Below are 8,919 nucleotides of genomic sequence, written 5' to 3'. Positions count from 1 at the left end.
CTTCGTCCGGACTCCTACGGGAGCCGGACTTCATCTCCAACCTCGACAGCAGGAAGACTTCATCCGGACTCCTACGGGAGCCGGACCCCATCTCCTACTTCAGCAGCAGGAAGACTTCGTCCGGACTCCTACGGGAGCCGGACTCCATCTCCAACTGCGACTACAGGAAGACTTCGTCTGGACTCCTACGGGAGCCGGACTCCATCTCCAACTTTGACTACAGGAGGACTTCATCCCGACTCCTACGGGAGCCGGACTCCATCTCCAACCTCGACAGTAGGAAGACTTTGTCCGGACTCCTACGGAAGTCGGACTCCATCTCCAACCTCGACAGTAGGAAGACTTCGTCTGGACTCCTACGGGAGCCGGACTCCATCTCCAACTTCGACTGCAGGAAGACTTCGTCCGAACACTTACGGGAGCCGGACTTCGTCTCCGACTCCAGCTACAGGTAGGCTTTGTCCGGGCTCCCATGGGAGCCAGACTTTTGCCCTGAACTGGACTTTTGCCCTAAACTCCTACTGAAGGTCTTGGCTGAGATTCCTCGACAAATGATCCCCATCCGGGCTTCTACAGAAATCAGACTCCAACTGAACTTCGACCACAACTCTGCTCCACTCCCCGTGGCGGATCCTACGTGGCTCCATCACTCCCTGGCAGGCCGCAGTAACAGCCATGATTCTGCTCCACTTCCTGCAATGGATCCTGTGCAGTTCCATCACTCCCTGACGAGTCACGACAACGGACGCCGCTCCACTCCCCGTAACTGATTACATGTGGCGAGCCATGGTGACAGCCATGACTCCACCCCATTACTCTTCATGATAAATTCCTCCTCGCTCCGTACGGCCCACGATGAGGCGATCATAAACAGTCGCTATCAATCCTTTGCTCCCCCCGCCTATAAAAGGGGGACCCTAGATACATTATTCTTCAAGCTCTATTCTCTATCCCAAAACTCTGCTAAAATTTCTGTTCGAGCACTCCATTCTTGTTGAGGTAGAGAACTAACTTGAGCGTCGGAGGGTCTTGTCGGAGCAACCCCACCTCCGGTTTAGACTTCTTTTGCAGGTCCCGACGGCGACCGCAACTCCCTCGACTCCAGCTTCTCCAGCGCAAGCAGATTTTTGCACCAACAGGATTGATGCTAGAGGAAGGAGCCCTGTGTCTTCGCAGTACCCTTGTTCTTAAAGGAGCGCTCAACGGGACCGCCTCTGATCATCTTCTCCGACGTCCACTCCTCCTTCCTCCACTAGATCCTCGCCCGATGCCTTCTCGCGAAGCATCCACACGATGACCCACGGCCTCCACGGTCGGATCTCAGGCTCCAACCTCGCCTCCAGTTTTCCAGGCCCCACATCCTCTGGCAACGGTCGTCGGCATGGAGCGGTCGGACAATCGGCTTCCGACGGATTTTGCCAAGACCATCTCGGGAGGATCCCGACAGGAAGCAACCAACGTACTGGCCGTACCCCCCAAGCGACAAAAGATTGAGGAGCCCATAACCTTTACTGAAGAAGATGCTCAGGGAGTCCAATTCTCTCATAACGATGCGGTTGTAGTTTCCTTGAATATAGTAAATTACGACGTCTGCCGCATTCTTGTCGACAATGAAAGTTCAGCCGATATTTTGTTCTACGATGCCTTTTCAAGAATGTCCATCCTTGACGGCCATTTGAGGCCGATTAGCTCCCCTTTAGTAGGGTTTACCGGTGACGCTATCCCGGTGGAGGGAGTGGTAACTTTAACTGTGGCTGCGGGTCGATATCCAAGACAATCCAAGACTCTGGTGAATTTTCTGGTGGTGAAGGCGCCGTCAGCCTACAACGCAATCCTCGGCCGATCTGGCCTCAATGCTCTCCGAGCCATCGTGTCAACCTACCATTTAAAGTTGAAATTTCCTACCGATCAGGGGATCAGAGAGGTCAGAGGAGACCAAGCCCTGGCCAGACACTGCTACAACATAGCCTTGCAAAGAAGCGACCAATCCAACCTCGGTCCAGTTGATGGGCTGGATGCCCGTGATGACCTCACTGAAGAGAGGGGCGGCCCAATCGAAGATCTGGTACCGATCCCTTTGAACGACGGAAGTGCGGATGATCGACTCCAACCTGGAGGAAGAGGTGCGGATGCATCTCATCAATTTTCTATGAAAGAATGCAGATATTTTTGCTTGGGTTCCAGCAGACATGCCGGGGATTGACACGGAAGTCATGGAGCACGGTCTGACCGTCGATCCAAAGCATCGACCGACGAAAGAGAAAATTCGAGATCATGCACCAGAGAGGCAGAAGGCGATAGCCGAGGAAGTGGACAAACTCCTGAAAGTCGGATTCATTAGAAAAGTCAATTACCCTGATTGGATTTCCAACGTTGTCCTAGTCAAAAAGGCAAACGGCAAATGAAGGATGTGCATAGACTTCAAAAAGCTGAACAAAGTCTGCCCAAAGGACAGCTACCCTCTGCCCAAAATTGATCAACTGGTGGATGCGACCTCGGGTCATGAGCTCCTCACCTTTATGGATACATTTTCTGACTATAATCAAATCAGGATGGCACCGGAAGATGAAGAAAAGACTACTTTCATTACTAACCGTGGCTTTTACTGTTACAGAGTCATGCCTTTCGGCCTCAAAAATGCAGGCACAACCTACCAGCGGTTGGTGAACAAAATCTTCAAGGAGTAGATCGGCCGCAACATGGAGGTCTACGTGGATGACATGCTCGTAAAAAGCAAATCTTCCATGAACCATGTCGCCGACCTCGAGAAAACCTTCGGCGCCCTCCGAAAATATAAAATGAAGCTGAACCCAACTAAATGTGCTTTCGGAGTGACTTCAGAAAAGTTCCTGGGCTTCATGGTATCGGGGCGCGGAATTGAAGCCAATCCGAAGAAAATTCACGCCATCCAGGAGATGGCCGCCCCAAAGTCGATGCGATGGCAATCGGATACCCCCGTACGACGCGAAGGCCGAAAGAAGCTCGACAAGCAACAATTCAACACATGAGTAAAAGAGGTAGCAAAAAATTCTCTTCTCATATTATTCATTAAATATGCATTATAGAGCCATCAAGACTGAAGAAGAAGGATAACTGGAAAGGCAAGCCGACGTGGAAACAACCAGTAACCTCCGGACGACATCGAAAAAAAAAAAAAGAGAGAGAAGGGAATACAACAATAATAATGGTAAAGGAAAGAAATTCGGTAGGCAGCAATTCGACGCAAGGTGCGGATGAAGTAACAAAATCTCCTTCTCATTTTTTGATTAACAAGATGAACGTTACAAGACCCGGAGGGCCGAAAAAAGAAAATATTACTACAAGACTCGAAAGGGATACACCGGAGACCACTTCAAGCTGTTGACTTCTCTTTCCGATTCCATCCTTCTCAGTAGTATTTGCCAGTGCGTGTGATAAACCTCTCGCCCCCCACCTCGTTCTGCTCCATCATCGAAACCCCAACCCTAGGGGGAAAAGGATGGGATAGAATTCAAGGGGCAGCAAAGGCAATGGCAGCGGTGACGATGACCTGCTTCAAGAAGAATCGGAGGTACCCTGGAGGCCACGATGGCGTCGGAGGCATGCGCCACCACCGTGTGCTCCACGACAACCACCGTCCTAGGTACTCCAGGAAGGTCGGCATGCGCTACTTCCACCATCCCCGCAACAAATTCTACTGCCCCACCGTCGGTGCCGACCGCTTCTGGTCCCTCGGCCCCGACGACGTCAAGAATCCCGTCACAGCTTGTGATGACAACTCTGCCCCCTTGACCGGTGTCGCCCCATTCAGCTACTCTGAAATTCTCAGGTGAAACGCCCTCACCAATTGTCCCCATTATTAAACCCTGTTGTTGAAGGAATTCTCTCTCGAGCCCCCTTTAAGGCGACGAAAACCCTCAGCGATAGTTTGACAGCCGAAGAACTCGCAGGCCGCTGTTCTCCTCCTCACACTCTTCCTTGTCCGTGGCATCCTCTTGAGGTTGGCCTCCGGGGCAGAGGCCCTGACGGGTGAACCCCTCGGAGAGACTCAGGAGACTGAAGACGGTGGAGAGCCGACGGAGATGGCAAAGACTGGTGCGAAGGATGCTCGGAGTCGAAAAGGGCACCGATGGAGTGGCTGAGTGGCTAAACTCTCAGGCGAAAGAAAGGTGTCAATCCTCAGGCGAAGTGAAGCCCCTGGAGGAAAGGTGGGGGCTTAAATAAGCAACGGGGCCTGGCGTAGTTATGGTGGCAGATATCCCCAGGTCAACCAGTGCCCGCCACGTGTCCCACTCACTGTGGCATAGGGCTGACCGTTCGCGGACCATTATGGTGTGACGCTTAGGATTATGCCCTGGTGGGAGTTCTGAAAGGACTCTTTGGATCGCTCTAATAGGAAAAAGGCTCCAGCATGCGTGCATTAAATACCAAGATTTTCGAGGGCGGTCGTGTGCAGAATTCAAGGAAGCGACTTTGGCTGTGAAAATTTTCTGTACTTCCTTCGATCAAAACTCGAACTCGAAAGTAGGGGGACTGGTGTTGGGTGTAAAATCTCCCCCAGTCAAAGTTCGTGTCAAGAGTGACCCCTCGGAGATTCTACCGACGTCCGACCTATAGCAGCAGGAAGACTTCGTCCAGACTCCTATGGGAGCTAGACTCTGTCCTCGACTTCAGTAGCAGAAAGACTTCGTTCGGACTCCGACGGGAGCCAGACTCCATCTCCAACTGCGACTATAGGAAGACTTCATCCGGACTCCTACGGGAGCCGGACTCCATCTCCAACCTCGACAGCGGGAAGACTTTGTCCGGACTCCTACGGGAGCCGGACTCCTCCAACTGCGACTACAGGAAGACTTCGTCCGGACTCCTACGGGAGCCAGACTCCATCTCCAACCTCGATAGTGGGAAGACTTCGCCGGACTCCTACGGGAGTCGGACTCCATCTCCAACTTCAGCAGCAGGAAGACTTCGTCCGGACTCCTACGGGAGTCAGACTCCATCTCCAACCTCGACAGCAGGAAGACTTCATCCGGACTCCTACGGGAGCCGGACCCCATCTCCTATTTCAGCAGCAGGAAGACTTCGTTCGGACTCCTACGGGAGTCGGACTCCATCAACAACCTCGACAGCAGGAAGACTTCGTCTGGACTCCTACGGGAGACGGACTCCATCTCCAACTTCAGCAGCAGGAAGACTTCGTCCGGACTCCTACGGGAGTCGGACTCCATCTCCAACCTCGACAGCGGGAAGACTTCATCCGGACTCCTACGGAAGCCGGACTCCATCTCCAACTGCGACTACAGGAAGACTTCATCCGGCTCCCGACTCCATCTCCAACCTCGACAGTGGGAAGACTTCGTCCGGACTCCTATGGGAGCCAGACTTCATCTCCAACTGTGACTACAAGAAGACTTCATCCGGACTCCTACGGGAGCCAGACTTCATCTCCAACCTCGACAGCGGGAAGACTTCGTCCGGACTCCTATGGGAGCCGGACTCCATCTCTAACTTCAGCAGCAGGAAGACTTCATCTGGACTCCTACAGGAGCCGGACCCCATCTCCTACTTTAGCAGCAGGAAGACTTTGTCCGGACTCCTACGGGAGCCGGACTCCATCTCCAACCTCGACAGCGGGAAGACTTCATCCGGACTCCTACGGGAGTCGGACTCCATCTCCAACCTCGACAGCAGGAAGACTTCGTCCGGACTCCTACGGGAGTCGGACCCCATCTCCTACTTCAGCAGCAGGAAGACTTCGTCCGGTCTCCTATGGGAGCCAGACTCCATCTCCAACTGCGACTACAGGAAGACTTCATCCGGACTCCTACGGGAGCTGGACTCCATCTCCAACTTTGACTACAGGAGGACTTCGTCCGGACTCCTACGGGAGCCAGACTCCATCTCCAACCTCGACAGTAGGAAGACTTCGTCCGAACTCCTACGGGAGCCGGACTCCATCTCCAACCTCGACAGCAGGAAGACTTCGTCTGGACTCCTACGGGAGCCGGACTCCATCTCCAACTTCGATTACGGGAAGACTTCATCCGAACACTTACGGGAGCCGGACTTCGTCTCCGACTCCAGCTACATGTAGGCTTTGTCCGGGCTCCCACGGGAGCCGGACTTTTGCCCTGAACCAAACTTTTGCCCTGAACTCCTGCTGAAGGTCTCGGCCAAGATTCCTCGACAAATGATCCCCATCCGGGCTTTTGTGGAAATCAGACTCCAACCGAATTTCGGCCACAACTCTGCTCCACTCCCCGCAGTGGATCCTATGCGGCTCCATCACTCCCTGACAGGCTGCAGTAACGGCCATGATTCTGCTCCACTTCCTGCAATGGATCCTGTGCAGTTCCACCACTCCCTGGTGAGTCGCGACAATGGACGCCGCTCCACTCCCCGCAACTGATTACACGTGGCGAGCCATGGTGACAGCCACAACTCCACCCCATTACTCTTCATGATAAATTCCTCCTAGCTCCGTACGGCCCACGACGAGGCGATCATAAACAGTCGCTATCAATCCTTTGCTCCCCCCACCTATAAAAGGAGGACCCCAGATACGTTATTCTTCAAGCTCTATTCTCTATCCCAAAACTCTGCTAAAATTTTTGTTCGAGCACTCCATTCTTGTTGAGGCAGAGAACTGACTTGAGCGTCGGAGGGTCTTGCCGGAGCAACCCACCTCCGGTTTAGACTTCTTTTGCAGGTCCCGGCAGTGACCGCGACTCTCTCGACTCCAGCTTCTCTGGCGCAGGCAGATTTTTGCACCAACAAAGAGTAATAGGGTGGAGTTGTGGCTGTCACCATGGCTCGCCATGTGTAATCAGTTGCGGGGAGTGGAGAGGCATCCGTTGTCGCAACTCGCCAGGGAGTGGTGGAACTGCACAGGATCCGTTGCAGGAAGTGGAGCAGAATCATGGCCGTTACTGTGGCCTGCCAGGGAGTGATGGAGCCGTGTAGGATCCACCGTGGGGAGTGGAGCAGAGTTGTGGCTGAAGTTTGGTTGGAGTCTGATTTCCGCAGAAGCCCGGATGGGGATCATTTGTCGAGGAATCTCGGTCGAGACCTTCAGCAGGAGTTCAGGGCAAAAGTCCGATTCAGGGCAAAAGTCCAGCTCCCGTGGGAGCCCGGACAAAGCCTACCTGTAGCTGGAGTCGGAGACGAAGTCCGGCTCCCGTAAGTGTCCGGACGAAGTCTTCCTGCAGTCGAAGTTGGTGATGGAGTCCGGACGAAGTCTTCCTGCTGTCGAGGTTGGAGATGGAGTTCGGCTTCCGTAGGAGTCCGGACGAAGTCCTCCTGTAGTCAAAGTTGGAGATGGAGTCCGGCTCTCGTAGGAGTCCGGATGAAGTCTTCCTGTAGTCGCAGTTCGAGATGGAGTCTGGCTCCCGTAGGAGTCCGGATGAAGTCTTCCTGCTGCTGAAGTAGGAGATGGGGTCTGGCTCCCGTAGGAGTCCGGACGAAGTCTTCCTACTGTCGAGGTTGGAGATGGAGTCCGGCTCCCGTAGGAGTCCGGACGAAGTCTTCCCGCTGTCGAGGTTGGAGATGGAGTCCGGCTCCCGTAGGAGTCCGGACGAAGTCTTCCTGCTGCTGAAGTAGGAGATGGGGTCCGGCTCCCATAGGAGTCCGGACGAAGTCTTCCTGCTGCTGAAGTTGGAGATGGAGTCCGGCTCCCGTAGGAGTCCGGATGAAGTCTTCCCGCTGTCGAGGTTGGAGATGGAGTCTGACTCCCGTAGGAGTTCGGACAAAGTCTTCCTGTAGTCACAGTTGAAGATGGAGTCCGGCTCCCGTAGGAGTCCGGATGAAGTCTTCCCGCTGTCGAGGTTGGAGATGGAGTCTGGCTCCCGTAGGAGTCCAGACGAAGTCTTCCTGCTGCTGAAGTTGGAGATGGAGTCCGACTCCCGTAGGAGTCTGGACGAAGTCTTCCTGCTGTCGAGGTTGGAGATGGAGTCCGACTCCCGTAGGAGTCCGAACGAAGTCTTCCTGCTGCTGAAGTAGGAGATGGGGTCCGGCTCCCGTAGGAGTCCGAACGAAGTCTTCCTGCTGTCAAGGATGGAGATGGAGTCCGGCTCCCATAGGAGTCCGGACGAAGTCTTTCTGCTGCTGAAGTTGGAGATGGAGTCCGACTCCCGTAGGAGTGCAGACGAAGTCTTCCCACTGTCGAGGTTGGAGATGGAGTCTGGCTCCCGTAGGAGTTCGGATGAAGTCTTCCTGTAGTCACAGTTGGAGATGGAGTCCGGCTCCCGTAGGAGTCCGGACGAAGTCTTCCCACTGTCAAGGTTGGAGATGGAGTCCGACTCCCGTAGGAGTCCGGACGAAGTCTTCCTGTAGTCGCAGTTGGAGATGGAGTCCGGCTCCCGTAGGAGTCCGGACGAAGTCTTTCTGCTGCTGAAGTCGATGATGGAGTCCAGCTCCCATAGGAGTCCAGATGAAGTCTTCCTGCTGTTGTAGATCGGAGTCGGTAGAATCCCCGAGGGGTCACTCCTGACACGAACTTCGACTGGGGAGGTTTTACACCCAACAATACTAATTGAAAGGAAAGAAACCTATTTCTCATGGATAATCAAGGTTGCATCCAAAAATTTTTAATATATTTAACTAAATAAAAATCAAATCTTTCCTAGATTGTAGCAGAATAGGGATCAAATTTTTAAAATCTGGATTCAACCTTCGCATAGACCTGGAACTGTAGGTCCTCTACTTCGCACGCATGTCAGGCACCGCAGGAAAGCGGGATGAAGCTTCAAATTGAAGCACCTTCATAAGGCCACCATGGGAGAAAAGAGAGGTGTTGGTGTGATGCATCACACCAGTAAAGGGGATGCCCAAGGAGGGCCCATGCCAAGAGGAGGAGGGGCGGCAAAGAGGAGGACATGCCAAAGGGGGGACGCCCACAAGCTCTCACACCTCTCTCTCTTTTTCTCTCTTTCTCATAATTTG

Source organism: Elaeis guineensis, chromosome 1, assembly GCF_000442705.2.
Source record: "Elaeis guineensis isolate ETL-2024a chromosome 1, EG11, whole genome shotgun sequence".
NCBI classification, from domain to species: Eukaryota; Viridiplantae; Streptophyta; class Magnoliopsida; order Arecales; family Arecaceae; genus Elaeis; species Elaeis guineensis.
This window is presented reverse-complemented; position numbering follows the sequence as displayed.